Here is a 15,399-nt window from a genome sequence, read left to right on the forward strand (position 1 = left end):
TCTAGCATGTACAAGGGACTCCAGCAAATCAAGGCAAACAAAAACAAAGAAAAACCAATTTAAACTGGGCAAAATATATGGATATTGTAGGCCTTCTGTAAAATGGAAAACTGAAATGGAAAAATATATTGGTGATGTTATTTAAAACTTATGTTAAGGGAGCTGCACATGGTAGCTTGTGCTTATAATCCCAGCTATTCAGGAAGCTGAAACAGGAGGATTGCTTGAGGCCAGGAGTTTGAGATCAGCCTAGGCAACAAAGTGAGACCCTATCTCTAAAACAAACAAACTTATATTAAGGATAACAGAGGTTGGGCGCAGGGGCTCACACCTGTAATCACAGCACTTTGGGGGGCCAAGGCAGGTGGATCATGAGGTCAGGAGATCAAGACCATCCTGGCTAACACGGTGAAACCCCGTCTCTACTAAAATTACAAAAAAATTAGCCGAGCCTGGTGGCAGGTGCCTGTAGTCCCAGCTACCCGGGAGGCTGAGGCAGGGGAATTGCATGGACGCAGGAGGCAAAGCTTGCAGTGAGCCGAGATCACGCCACTGCCCTCCAGCCTGAGTAACAGAGTGAGAGACTCCATCTCAAAAAAAAAATATATATATATAATAATAAAGGATAACAGGAATGTATTTCATAAGCTAATTCAGGCTTACAACATCAAGATTACGTTGCAGATATTTAAATGCAATGGGAGGTTTTTGACCTGACTTATTACCTTTTTACATCAAATAAAGAAAAACAGTTAAATTTATTCTCATCTGCACCTTGCTTCTGTTGGCTTAGTCAGCCAGTCAATATTTGTTGCTACAATAAGCTTTATTAAGAAATTCCTGTCAAAATAAGGCCTTTCAGAGCACAGCATATATTCAAAACTTCTGTAGGTTCAAAGTAGTCTGTTTTGGTTGTTCATGCTTAACAATATTGTAATTCCACATTTTATCCTAAGGAAAAAAATCTGTACATAAGTGTGTATGTGTGTTTGTATGTGACACAATATCTGTAAGACTGATGAAAGCTACAGATTGGAGAATATAGAGTGTTAGTGAGGATGTGAGGAAACAGGACTCTGCAGGCATTGCTATTGGACATTTAAATGGGCACAGCCTTTCTGGGGCTTGGTGAAATTGAGTACACAATGACCCTTTGACTCCACAAATCCAAGTCCTCAGTAAATAGGATCCGAATTGTGATATTTATTGCATCATTGCTTATGACAGCAGGGAGTTGGAGGCAATGTAGTTGTCGATCACGAGGGAAATCATTTGTAAGCTCTGGAAGATACGATTAGGGAGTTCTCTGCATCAGTGAAAAGTAATAAACTAGATGCACAATGAGTGGCAACGTGGAGAGGTATTACAAACAGTACTGAGGAAAAATGTAAGGAAGACAACAGCCTCTATGATATAAAGCATTTATGTAGATCAAGAGAGAGAACAATCTCTACAGTACAAGAGAAAAGTCTCTACAGTATATTTACAAAATATTAAATTACACACATTAAACAGGGATACCAATATCTAAAATTATACAGCATGTATATTTCTTCACAGATACATACATTTCCAAAAACATTAACACTGGAGGCATAATTAATGTGGGAGAAGGAAATGGGAACAGGAATGGAGAATGATGTGAGAGAAAATAATATGGTAAGGTACACGTAAGGAACAAAATTGAAAAGTGTACCCTCCAAAAGGACAAATGTGATAACACAAGCCTCTCTAGGAGAGAGCGAGTGAGAAAGAGAGAGAGAAAAGAAAAGAAATGAAAGGATATGCTGCTCTCCTGCTCAAAATCTCTGACTCTACTGCACAAACTACATACAGTTTACACTTTTTAATCAGTTACTAAAGGCTTTCCGCCATCTGTTCCAAACTTAGTTTTCTGTCTTCTCGCTCTACAGTTCACTTCATCCCAGTAAAGCAATTGCTCACTGTTCTGTGTGTATTGCTTGGCCTTTCTGAGAGAATGTTGCTCACACTAGCTGTCATGTATGCCTGTGCCTGGAATGGGCCTAAGAGCTCTAACATTCAGATGTCATTGACTGTCCAAACAATGCAATGTGGGTGGCATTCCTGCCCTGGTACTAAAGATCCTAAAGTAAATGGAGGCTTTGAGAGCCTGGCTGGAGAGTCAGAAGGCTTGTATTTTTCCTGCCACTAGCATACCTTATTATTCCCTCACCCTCGACCCACTCGTCCCTGTGCCATTTCCATATATCCAAATCATATCTAAGCTGCAAAGCCTTCCCAAATGCAAACTCTGCCTTGAAGCCTTTCCTGCTGACTCCAGGCAAGTGTGCTTTCACCTTTTGTGAACCCCATATTATTTGTTACATATATAACTCTTTTCTGTACTTTCTTTATTTTGACTTTTAGATTGTAAACTCTTAAGGACAAACTGTATGTGGTTCATTTTCCTTTTGAGGCCTTATACATTTTTGCAGGGGGATGTCAAATTTAAGTGAAAAGTGCTTTGGAATTTGGGCATATGTCAATAGAGGCTTTCAGTGTTAGCATTTGAAAGCAGGGGGCACCCAGACAGAAAACTGGCAAGTTGGGTAGGTCATTTAGAAACTGTCTGTGGCTACAATTTCAAGTGCACCAGGAAGAATATGTGCGGCCCCATCAACTGTCTGATGCAGGATATTTTACTCATAGCCCTAGGTTTCAAAGTTAGAACTCAGATTCAAAAACCCATCACCCTTGGCAAAGATAACACATGGCTTTACTACTGAGGTGGCAATGAAATGACTGAAAGTCAAGTTTTGAAAATGAACATATGTATGTATGTGTGTGGTTTAGTGCAGTTGTGCATCAAACTGTGGAGGGCAGAGAGAATGGAAAGGAGGAAGCAGGGTTCCTGTAGGGCAAATGTAGCCTAACCCTAATGGTGGTTAGGTTAGGGCTTGTAGAGGGAGGGTTGAGGTTAGGGCAAATTTAGAGTTTCTACAGGCTGAAATGGGAAATTCATAGGCCTCTCTTTAAGAAGCTGGGTAGATTAATATTGGAGTTTCAGCTGGGTCAATAAATACCATTCCTGTCTTTTCCCACATGAATTCAGAACCAACTGAGAAGTGGACATGCAGGAATAGGGTAGAGGTTGAAATTATCTATTACTGATAAAGGCTGAATTGAAGAATGTGGCTTAGATGTGTGCACACCTAACACTCTCTACCCCTGAATTACACACATGTCCTTCTGAATGTACTTTAATGATGATGAAGCAAGTACACATCCTGAAGGCAGGCTGGCTTGGAAAGAGCAGGAGGAAGCCACTGAGCCAAATGTTCCTGCTTATTCTCCCAAACTGGCCAATCAGATACACCACTCCCAGATGAAGCAGTGGAGAGAGGAAGTTCCTCCCCATGAAACATGAGTGAGGTGAAAAGGAGGTATTTACTCACCCTCCACACCCAACAACTGATATCGGTTAAACAGGAATTGTCATTTTAACAGAGATAAAATTGAAGAATACAGATGTGATGGTTAACACTGAGTGTCAACTTGCTTGGACTGAAGGATGCAAAGTACTGATCCTCGGTGTGTCTGTGAGGTTGCTGCCAAAGGAGATTAACATTTGAGTCAGTGGGTTGGGGAAGGCAGACCCACCCTTAATCTGGGTGGACACAGTCTAATCAGCTGCCAGCGTGGCCAGAATAAAAAGCAGGCAAAAGAACGTGAAAAGACTAGACTGGCTTAGCCTACATTTTTTCCTCTGCTGGATGCTTCCTGCCCTCTAATATCAGACTCCAGGTTCTTCAGCTTTGGGACTCAGACTGGCTTCCTTGCTCCTCAGCTTGCAGACAGCCTATTGTGGAACCTTGTGATCATGTGAGTTAATACTCCTTAAGAAACTCCCCTTTGTGTACACATCTATCCTATTAGTTCTGTCCCTCTAGAGACCCCTGACTAATACGACAGATAACCAGAACCGTTTATCAGAACCCAACTGAACAGTTGTGCTGCTAATCAATTGACGGCATCTCAGCCCAATTTTACCCTTCATTTTCTGCACTGGAGCAGTGCAGCTGGACTCTGAAAATATTTCTCCTTTGCCAGCTGGCCAGCTGTCAAGCTTTGTCAGAAGAGTGCCCAAGGGATGCTGGAGGAGGAGTGACTTTTCTCTTCCTGGCAGCAGTGTGTTCTTCTGGGCAGACTCCTGTTGTGGGCCCTTTTTCTGCAGTGCCAGGCTACAGCAGCAGCCAGGGGCCAACAGCACCTGGACTTTCTCTGTGGGTGACTGCCCCTGGCATCTGCACAGAAGGCCTTGCAGCAGAGTGCTGCCACCTTGCAACCCCTGTGAACACCATTCCCCAAGACACCAGCATCAAACAAAGCCTCAGACTTCTCTGTCGTCCACTGAACCATGGCTATGCTCTTTCTAATGGGGGACGGATCCCTGGAAGGGGCCTTTCCCAGATCTCTCTCTCCTTTAAATGCTATGTCTCAGCCCTAAGGGCAGTAGCTGCTCCTATAACTGCTATTCTTATATTCTTGAGCATTCTCTTTACTTCTCACTAGCTAATTCTTCCATCCGCTGTTACAGTTAATAATTCTGTGATTTAAATTTTATATTAAACTTTGCCTGTTCAAATTACTCTGTAGTTTCTGTCTTCTAGTTGGACCCTGCCTAATACAGCCATTAATTAGTCATTTTAGCAGTATGCCCCAGTGCATGATAATTATGAAGGAAAACATTACCATTTAATATTTGAGTAGCAGGTCATTTTTTCATAATTGTTTCTAAACTCTGTGAAAGATAATTCAAAGCAACATTTTCTATGTACATTATACATTAAGTCATTTAATCCCATAAAATAAAGCATTTCTCGAAATTCTCAAAAGGTTTTGAGTATAAAATGGAAATATGATTTGATAGTGTCTCCAATTTTCAAACACTTCAGTAAAAGAGTTTCTGAAAGGTACTAAATCTATGCCATTAAAACCAGTGACAGAGACTCAATTTTAATCTGCTTGAAAGATTGCTTGGACAGCTATAAATGGTGTATTTCAAACTGTTGCTATCACCTTGGGGATCTTTGCCTACTTGTGGCTAAAATCCTCAGCAGAAGCAGGGATAGTCACTGGTGCTAACCAAGACCTTCCTGAACATCCAAATGTTATCAGGATAATCTGAGTAGTGCGTGAGCAACTTACTTGGTGACTGGTAGTCTCTAAAATTCAGTTGCATTTTCAGTAATCTTGTTCTAAAAAAGTGTAGAATGATCATCTATGGCTTCCTAGATTTCATGAACTTTAAAATACTTTAAAAGGCTTTAGAAAAGAACATATATTTGAACATTAGTTTTATTGATAGACGACAAGAACCCAAGATCATAACTTAAAGAATGTAATTCTTGTGAATGGTAGCAAGCCCATAGGTCTGGATTCCAGCCTTAATTTACTGGCTACAGACCTTTGGCTGGTTATCTGATCCTCCCCAGGCCTCACTTACTTACACGTATAAAATGAAGAGACTGATTTATCAGATTTCTGCTAGTGCTAAAGTTTGTGATTCTATGAAGAGAAGAGCTTTCTCGAGGCTCTTCACATGCCTCCAATTTAGACACATGTTTTCTCATAATTCTTTCAGTCTCTGATAGCTAACTTCTAAACACATTGCTGACACCACACACTCAAAGGTTACTAATGGATTTTGGCTTACAGTAGTGACTTGACTATCTTTTCCTTGGTTATCCGAATTTCTCTCTCTCTGACCGTAGTTACTTCACTTCATATCTTATCACCTATAAAGCTTACTATTTCTAGGTATGTAACTTCTGCTTTACATTAATCACTTTTCATGTGTGTAGTCTGGTTTCCCCAAAGAAAAGCTCAACATCTTTTCTTTTTCATGTTCTGGAGCAGAATGCTATATTCACATAGCACATGCTTTATAAATATGTGTTGATTCCTACATGCTCTTCCACTAAAGATGGATGAAAATAATTAAATGGTGAAAACCAAACCTTTATCTTTCTGAGATGCTTTGCCTAAGGAAAAACAGAAACAGAAAAAAAGATTGATAATAGTTTTTTTTTCTAGTAATTTATGTTTTGATTCTAAAAAATTGAAAAATGTAGAACTGAATGAAGTAGAAAACGTTTTATATTCATCCCCATCCTGTTCCCTAGGATTTAACAATTCAGTACATAGTCTCAGAATCTTCTGATAAATATTCCTAGTGCTTCCTGTAACAACATCTGGAAAAGTGTGCAGGTATACTCCATTACCAGAAAGAGGAAGAAAGATAACTCTCTTACTATTAGTCCACTGATAATACAAATAGAATACGGAACAAACACCTACAAAGTAATTCTTCATTTTTCCCAAGTTGTTGCCCTTAGTCCATTCAGCGTCTGCCTGCAATGGACTTTGGAAGATCTTTCTCATTCCAGTTTCTTTCCTTCTCCACTCCCCACTCCAGATACTTCTCTGTCTGTCTCAGACTATGGAGGACTCCCTCCCTCCTGGAAGGCTCTCAAGGTAATGACACTGGTCCCTGGCTCCCTCCTGGAAGGTCCTGGGAGGTCCTCCTTGGGAACAAGGCATGGGTGTTTTCAGTTTTTCACAATTGCAGCTTTTACAGACCTTTCTGTCGCTCATATTAACCAGCTTTCTAGCATAGCTTTGAAGTGTCACCATCCTAAATAAGAAAGGACGCCTTACCAAAGAAGTGAGAAAGGGAAATAGAAGACGAAGAGGAAGAAAATCGGATCTATTGATCTATCTATCCATCTATCTATTCTATTGTCAATAGTAATAATAAATATAAAATTCTGTAACAAATTCAATATTGTGTAACATACATATATAAAATTATACATATATGTACACACATATATAAACATGTTATAGATGGGATTATTCTAAACAAATGTATTAAACATATTAGTCTACGGCTTGCTTTTTTCACTTAATATATTGCTTTTCACTTACTTTTTTTTCACTTAAATTATTATGGATATTTTTCTATGGTAATATATATAAAATTACTCGATTTTTAAAAAGCTATGTGTACAATAGCTTATCTAATCAGTCTCCTAAGTATGTCTGTTTAGCTTAGTTTACACATTTGCTTTGCTTATAATGCTGCAATCAAATTGCTGGACTAGACACATGGTCATTACACATTAAATATTTATACTGTAAACATTTTAGGATAAATACCTAGAAGTAGAATTGTTGGGTTAAATGATATGCACACTTAAACTTTTAGTCGATACTGCTTACTTGCCCTGCAAACATGGTGGTTGTACCCATGCATATTCTTATCAATAGCACATGGGAACCCTGTCTTATCATGCTCTTATCAATTCAGGATATTTTTAATGTTTTGTAAGATACTTACTAATATGATAAGTGAAAAACAGCATCTTCAAGTCTGAAGTTGCGTTTCTATCATTTCACGTGTTTTTTAAACCATTTACATTTCTAATTCTTTGAACTGCCTGTTATTATCATTTTTTCTTTGTTTACTATCCAGTCTATTATTGAAACCATTTTTATTGGAGATAACCCTCTGGCATATTGATGCAAATATACGGATTTATTTTTACTTTTAGTTTTGCCTATTATTATTATTATTTTAATTATTTAATTATTAATTTTAAATCACTCCTGGGAGTTAAGTTCAACAATATTTTTGTTTTGGATTTGGCATGGTATGTCATGGTAAGGAAGACCTTCCTCCAATATATAATAATGTTTATCCATAAGCTGTGTTTTCTTCTGATATTTTTTATCTACCTAGGAATTATTTTGGAGAAAGATGTGAGAAAATAGAACGTTCTCTTTCTTTTTTTTTTTTTCAAACTGGAAAGCTAGTTTTACCACATCATGTATTTTTATTTTCATTTTTAAATTATCAAGTCTCAAGTATGTCCTATCATTTTAAGAATGTCTTCCCCTTACCACATTGAAATAGGTGTTCTTGTTTATTATTTCTTTCTAGAAATACTAAGCCCATTATTTATTTTTACAAATTCACTTACCTGGCCTGGCATCCCGTACGCTTGAGGTCAGACAACACTCAGTCTTCTTCTGTGAACCCAGTTTTTTGGATCTTTTTGAAACCTTGATCCCTAGGAAAGCAATAGAGATACTAAGTATCAGATGCTTTGGAATCCAGCGTGGTTATACAACTTGAAGCCAGCAATGTTATCAGAACAATTTATCTTTGTACATTATTCAGGTTAGAAACATCTATGATACTTACTTTAATGCTATGAAAAAATATACTTTTGTAATCATTTTATTAAAAGTTGCATATATTCTTATTTGGCCAGGAAGCTATTTTCAATTTGACATATTTGGAATACCAAGTGAGATAATCATTTATTAAATTAATACTTAACAGTACTATGACAACTGCCATGTTAATTACTTAGTCTTGGAAACCCAAATAGTTCTTAAAAATTGTTTTTGTTTGTAAAATATAAATGGGCCATAATATATATACATCGCTCACTCTAAGCAATCACTGTATACTTTATTTTCCTCTAATTTCCTGGAGTATTATTTTATGAATAATATTTGGTCTAGAATATTGAGACTTTTAAAGAAAATACCTAGGCCGGGTGAGGTGACTCATGCCTGTAATCCCAGCACTTTGGGAGGCTGAGGTGGGTGGATCACCTGAGGTCAGGAGTTTGAGACCACCCTGGCCAACATAGCGAAACCTTGTCTCGACTAAAAATACAAAAAATTAGCCAGGCATGGTGGTGGGCACCTGTAATCCCAGCTACTTGGGAGACTGAGGCAGGAGAATTGCTTGAACCTGGGAGGTGGAGGTTGCAGTGAGCCATGATTGCACCACTGCACTCCAGCCTAGGTGATAGAGCGAGACTCTGTCAAAAAAAAAAAAAAAAAAAAAAAGAAGAAAAAAATCTTTTCTTTTTCATTCTACATTACTTAATTTATTTTATCTGCTAAGATCTGAATTACTGTTTCTCCTGCCAGATTAATATGTTGAAATCCTACCCTTAAGGGGATGGTATTAGGAGGTGGGGGGTGGTGTCTTTGGGTATGATTAGGTTATAAAGGCAGAGACCTCATGAATGTGATTACTGTTCTTATAAGAGAGGCCTGAAAGAAATCCCTCACGCCTTTGCCAGGTGAGGCTGCAGTTAAAAGATGGCCATCTAGGAAGTGAGTCCTCACCAGATACCCAATGCTGGTGCCTTGATCTTGGACTTCCCAGTCCCTAGACCTGTGAGAAATAAATATCTGTTGTTTATAAGCCACCCAATTTCTGATCTTTTGTCATAGCAGCTTGAAAAGATTAAGACATATCCTTCTATCTTTCTTAAGCATTATAAAAGCTTTAGTGATATAATTTTGAAATTCTGATAATCACCTGAGCAAATCTAAGGATTGGAGCAGCAAAAAAAGAGAATAAAGAAATCAGAAGAGTTTTGGAAACAATAATAGGTTGTAACACAATGTTAGAGAGCAGTAAGTTATTCCTTCTGGCTGCAAATATCCCCTATTCTGTAACATATATATAAAAGTGTTATTTCAGCTGAAACTAACAATATGAAAAACAGAATTCACTTTACATGCTTTTACAGAAGTAAATTTTGTGTTATGGCAATATCAACAAATAACAGAAGCATTGATGTTTACTCTTGTAAACTTTAGAGCTGGACATCTTGAGGTTTAAGTCTCATATCTGACATTGACTGGATATGTGAACTTTGCTAAGTTAATTTTGCTAAGCCTCATAAAACAAACTCTCATATAATTTTTGATATAGCACATAGTCTTGGTATTAAAAATATTAGCAGTTAATAGTGTACTGCTACTAAAGCTTTTGCGATTTCATAGTTACCCAGGAACTAAGGAACCATAACAGCAAGTTCTCATTCATTCAGCAAATTGAAAAAAATGTTGTGGAAACCCTTACCTTAGCATATATTCAGGAACAATCAGCAGTTTATTAAATTTGAAGCTGTTAGAATAAAGTGATAGAGAATACAAGTAAGAGCTAGTCAAAAAATCAGAAGACACAGCAAAAACACAGATTTACAAAACAGGCTGGGAAGAGATGAGAATTGAAGACATAATATTTACTAAGAGCATTTTTGATAAAACAATACTGCTGACTCGTCTAAAACATACTCTAATATTTTTACTTTAAAAATATATTACTTTATTGTTTATTCTTGTTTATTCCACTTTTATTGTCATTGCTTTAGTATTTTTGCAGCTTTGTTGAGATATAAGAAAAAGTTGCATATATTTAAGTGTACATGATGTTTTGGTATATGCATATAGAGTGAAATAATTGCTGTAATCAAGCTAATCGGTATATCCATTTTTTCATTTTTGTTTTTAGCTCAGTTGCTTTTTTCTATAACTTTCAAATTATTTTGATCCTTCATTTTCCTTTTGTGTCCTCCCCCAACACAAATGCTCATCAGAAGAGACAGACTATGTTGTTACCTTTTTTCAGCCTTCAAATGCTGCTTTCTCTCTTGTTGTCTGTGTTGCTCTTTGTGTAAATGGACGATTATTAGATGATTGTGGCAGAAAATATGTGGCAGTGCTGGTTATCACATGCCTGCTTAGCATGCTTTTAATTACAATGAAGATCCCCGTTCTGAGAAAGAAATTTTGTTTCTCTAAAAAATCAAATGTAAAATGTTTATATATAAAATAAGAGCGACCAAAATTTTAAAAGTTTAAAATTGTTCTCTTTTTAGAACCATAAAATGACTACAGTTTCTTCATCCAGAAGAGTTAAAAGAATATTAAGTTAAGTAACAGACAGGACTACACACTCTTACAGTGTGTCTTAGCTACTTAAAAAGCAATTTTTTTGTGTGTCTTACACAGAATCACATTATAAAAGTCCTACCTATCAATTTAGGTGTGATTTTGTATAGCTTCATCCAAAACATTATTTAGTAATTCCAATCAAAACTAAAATACAGTTTTTATGGAACTTGACAAGCTAATCTGAAAATGTGCAAGAAAAGAGCAATGGTCAAAAATGTACATGAAAGGAGCATAATCATCTGAGACAGAAAAGAAGAAAAAAGAAAGAAGAAAAGGAAGAGGAGGAAGAAGAAGAGGAAGACGAGAAAGAAGGAGGAGGAGGAGGAGGAAGAGGAGGAAGAGGAGAAAGAAGGAGGAGGAGGATGGGAATGGGTGTGATTTGTTCTACTCGACAACAAGATTTATAATAAAGTTACAGTGACTTTAAAAGTGTTATATTAATGTGGGGATTGATAGAAACCATGGAAACAAATGGAGAGTCTAGATACAGACATATGTAAAAACTTGATATCTGGCAGAGGTGGCTTTGTAGATCAGTAGCCAGTACATGGTGCCAAGACATTTAGTTACCAAAATAGAAAAAAATAAAGCCAAATCCTTACTTCACAGCACACCCAAAAGATGAATTAAAGACCTAAATAAAAAAGACAAAATATATGACATTTTAAGAAAAATATAGGAGAATACCCTTATAAGCACAAGATAAAAAAGGTGTAGGAAACACAAACTGTCATCAAAAAATTGAGAAATTTGGCTACATGAAAACTGAAACTTTTAACAAAAGATAACATAATTATGGTAAAAAGGCCACAGACTAGAAGAAGCTATTTGCAGCATGTACAAGTTTTGCAACATATATCCAAGATATATGAAGAACTTGTATAAATTTTAAAAACGAGTATATGACTTAATAGAAAAAAGGGCAGAAAACATCATTGTCAATTCACAGAAGAGCAACCAGAAGAGGAAACACACACACACACACACACACACACACACAAACCTTATTAGTAGTAATTTTAATGAAAATTAAAATATCCATCAGATTGACAAAATTTTAAAAGTATAAAGGATGATGTGAAGCAACTGTAATTTTATACACTTCTTGTGAGAGTGTACAAATCAACCACTGTAGAAAGCAATTTGGTTATAGATGGTGAACTGATAATGCCTATTATCCATAAAAGCCTGAAAATCTCCTGGCATGTACACAACTTAAAGAAAAGCTCATTCATAAACTCAAAGGTACATGAACAAAAATCTTCAGGGTCGTACTGGTCATAGCATTAGGTTGGTGCGAAAGTAACTGCGGCTTTTGCCACTGAAAGTAATGGCAAAAGCCGCAATTATTTTTGTACCAACCTAACAGGAAAAAAAGGAGGCAAACTGTTAAGTCCATCAATGAACCAGAACTATGTATATTAACATAATGTTGCACAAAAAAAAAAACACATTACAGGCTGAGCACAGTGGCATGATCAGTATTTTGGGAGGCCGAGGCAGGCAGATCACTTGAGGTTAGGAGTTCGAGACCAGCCTGGCCAACATGGAGAAACCCTGTCTCCACTAAAAATACAAAAATTAGCTGGGCATGGCTGTGCATGCCTGTAATCCCAGCTACTAAGGTGGCTGAGACATGAGAATCGCTTGAACGTGGGAGGTGGAGGTTGCAGTGGGCTGAGATCCCGCTATTGCACTCCAGCCTGGTCTGTCTCAAAAAAAAAAAAAAAAAAAAAAAAAAAAAATTACAAAAGAATATGGCAGTATGTTACTGCTTAAAGTTTTACAATTTTATGAAAAAATATATTGTTTAGGGTTACATGCAGATGTAGGAAAAGTATAAAGAAATGCACAGGGCCGCCCGCGGTGGCTCACGCCTGTAATCCCAGCACTTTGGGAGGCCGAGGCAGGCGGATCATGAGGTCAGGAGATCGAGACCATCCCGGCTCACACAGTGAAATCCCATCTCCACTAAAAATACAAAAACATTAGCCTGGCGTGGTGGTGGGCGCCTGTAATCCCAGCTGCTCAGGAGGCTGAGGCAGGAGAATGGCGTGAACCCGGGTGGCGGAACTTGCAGTGAGCGGAGATTGTTCCACTGCACTCCAGCCTGGGTGACAAGCAAGACTCCATCTCAAAACAAACAAACAAACAAACAAAAAACAAGAAACACACAGTAATGAGAAGCATCTAATTTGGGATGATCGCTGCCCACTCAGGAAGGAAAAAGGGGAATGTGACAAGCTTAAGCTATCATAATATTTTAATTCTTAACCTGAATGGTGGGCATCTAGGTGTTCATGATTATAAATCTTTATATCTTTTTATGTGTCTTAAATATTTGATAAAAAATTTGTTTTAAAAAAGAAGCAACAATAGGGTAGGGTGCATTTTTACCAAAGGTCAAAGTAAAAACTCTTGAGTTGGAATTTATACTTAGAAAAGGGGCTTACATTTGTCGTAGTCACACTATACTGTGTCCCATAACCCAGTTCCTTCAGAATTTTGCAGACTTTGCTCAACTGTCTTTTTGTTTTGATTTTTTTTTTTTTTTTTTTTTTTGCTTCTTAAGGGATCTAAGGCCATTCTGATTTCTGATCCTTTGTGAATACTGAGGATGTTGACAATGTGTAAAAGCAACTGATGCAGATTCTGAAAGTGTTTTATAAATAAAAGTCTCAAGCGTATACTGAATAATGATATTATTTAGTGTATTTCAAAGTGACTCCTTTGAAAGATGCAACACTCATTGGATTGAGCAACCGTGATACCTCCTGGGCTTGCAATGCCCTTAGTCCTATTGATGATTTTCTGGATTGCAGTGACAGGACAATGCAGAGAGGGAGGTTTGGAACCACACTCTGCCATTCATCACAAGCTGCAAAAGAACTGAATTAATGAAATAAGATGTAGAAGTATAACTTTGATTTTTACAAATGTGTTTTTTTAGAGTCTTTTGTCTATATCCTTACATCTTTCAAGCCTAGGTCAATTGCCTCCTCTTTCTTTATTCTTCAGGAAACACAAAGTACCAAAGCACGTTCCTGGTGCAGGAGATGCAACAGAAAGTGGGATATAAGTGATCTCTATCCTCACAGAGCTTATTATCCTTTATCTGTATTGCTCTAATGATGCTTCCTACATTTTTGTCATTTGTGAACATTTCATTCTACTAGACAGTGAGTTTGATGCCAGCCTCATTTTCCAATCATCAGTGTTTCCCTGTGGAATTTAACACAGTGCTTTACAGCTACAGTGAATCAATGTGTGTTGAATCAATAAATGAATGACTTTTCCCAGGATGCTTTGTTGGAGTAATACAACATAGCTTATCTCCTACTAAATTGGTAGAAACTAACTTAATTATGATATTATGTCTTGGAGTCATATTAAAAAGTTTGCATCAAAGAAACTATTAAAACGAAATGATGGTACAAAAATCAGCCTTAACATTTTTTCCTCAGAATTACAGAATACAATTTATAGTGTAATATTAGGGAATCACATTTGTGTAAAACAGTTATAAATGTAGAATAATATACTTATTCAATAGGCTTAATATATATTTAGAAGGGACTATTATTATGTAAAGGAAAGAATATTATTTTATAATATTGTTGAGGAAAAAGATTTTAAAATTCTCTAAATATATCTTTATGATAGATAATGCCTAAATGAGAAAAAGTTTTGAAATAATCTCTTACTTTGATTTGGTTTAAAAAATATTTTTCTTTGTGCGAAGACAAATTCCAATGGTAAATATTTTGAATAATTAAAAGTTATAACCTCAAATTTTAAGCACTAAGTATAGAAAATTTGTTAAAACTGTCTTCTACCCACGTATACTCTTTTCTGATAACTCATCAGTTTAGAGGGTTTCATTGCTCTCTCTTTAGCTTTAATTTTTTTCCTTTATATCTTACTCCAATACCTTTATTTTCATCTTCTCTTTTATCTCAAACTATATTATTTTGGTGTAAATTAATCTGGTTAATGTATAATGAGTGAGGTCTGGAAAATAAATTTTAAATCACTCAACAGGCCAATTTAAATGATTTTCTAGAGGTAGTATTTCATTGAACTCTTAATTTTGCCAAACGTTACTCAGTTTCTAGGGGCTGGGTCAGAAGAAGAGATATTATTACAATTTTATGATTTTCTAGAATTTAAGGACAGTATTAGTTTATTACCTATAACACATACCTTCTCACATACTCATGAACCTCACTCTTTATTTCTGGAATCGGAGTGTTGTGTTTTTTTGTTTTTGTTTTTGTTTTTTTTCTTTTTTTTTTTGAGAGAGTCTTTCTCTGTCACCCAGGCTGGAGTGCAGTGACGCGATCTCGGCTCACTACAACCTTCATCTCCTGGGTTCAAGTGGTTCTCCTGCCTCAGCCTCTTGAGTAGTTTAGATTTCAGGCATGCATCACCATGCCTGGCTAATTTTTGTATTTTTTGTAGAGATGGGTTTTCACCATGTTAGCCAGGCTGGTCTCAAACTCCTGACCTCAGGGGATCTGCCCACCTTGGCCTCCCAAAGTGCTGGAACTACAGGCGTGAGCCACCACATCTGGCCTGGAATTGGAGTGTTTATTTAAGAACCAG

General features: G+C 36.8%; 1 long non-coding RNA gene across 1 annotated transcript; it reads right to left on the bottom strand.

Moving 5' to 3' along the window:
* Positions 1-3,772: 3,772 nt before the first annotated feature.
* Positions 3,773-15,102, bottom strand: LOC103883065. Its single transcript, XR_645134.4, has 5 exons — positions 14,998-15,102; positions 10,459-10,637; positions 9,920-9,964; positions 8,007-8,096; positions 3,773-6,005 (listed from the first exon to the last, which is right to left on the bottom strand). It is a non-coding gene; the product is annotated as an uncharacterized LOC103883065 (long non-coding RNA).
* Between the last annotated feature and the right edge of the window lie 297 nt (positions 15,103-15,399).

This window comes from Papio anubis, chromosome 4 (genome assembly GCF_008728515.1).
Source record: "Papio anubis isolate 15944 chromosome 4, Panubis1.0, whole genome shotgun sequence".
In the NCBI taxonomy this organism is placed as follows: domain Eukaryota; kingdom Metazoa; phylum Chordata; class Mammalia; order Primates; family Cercopithecidae; genus Papio; species Papio anubis.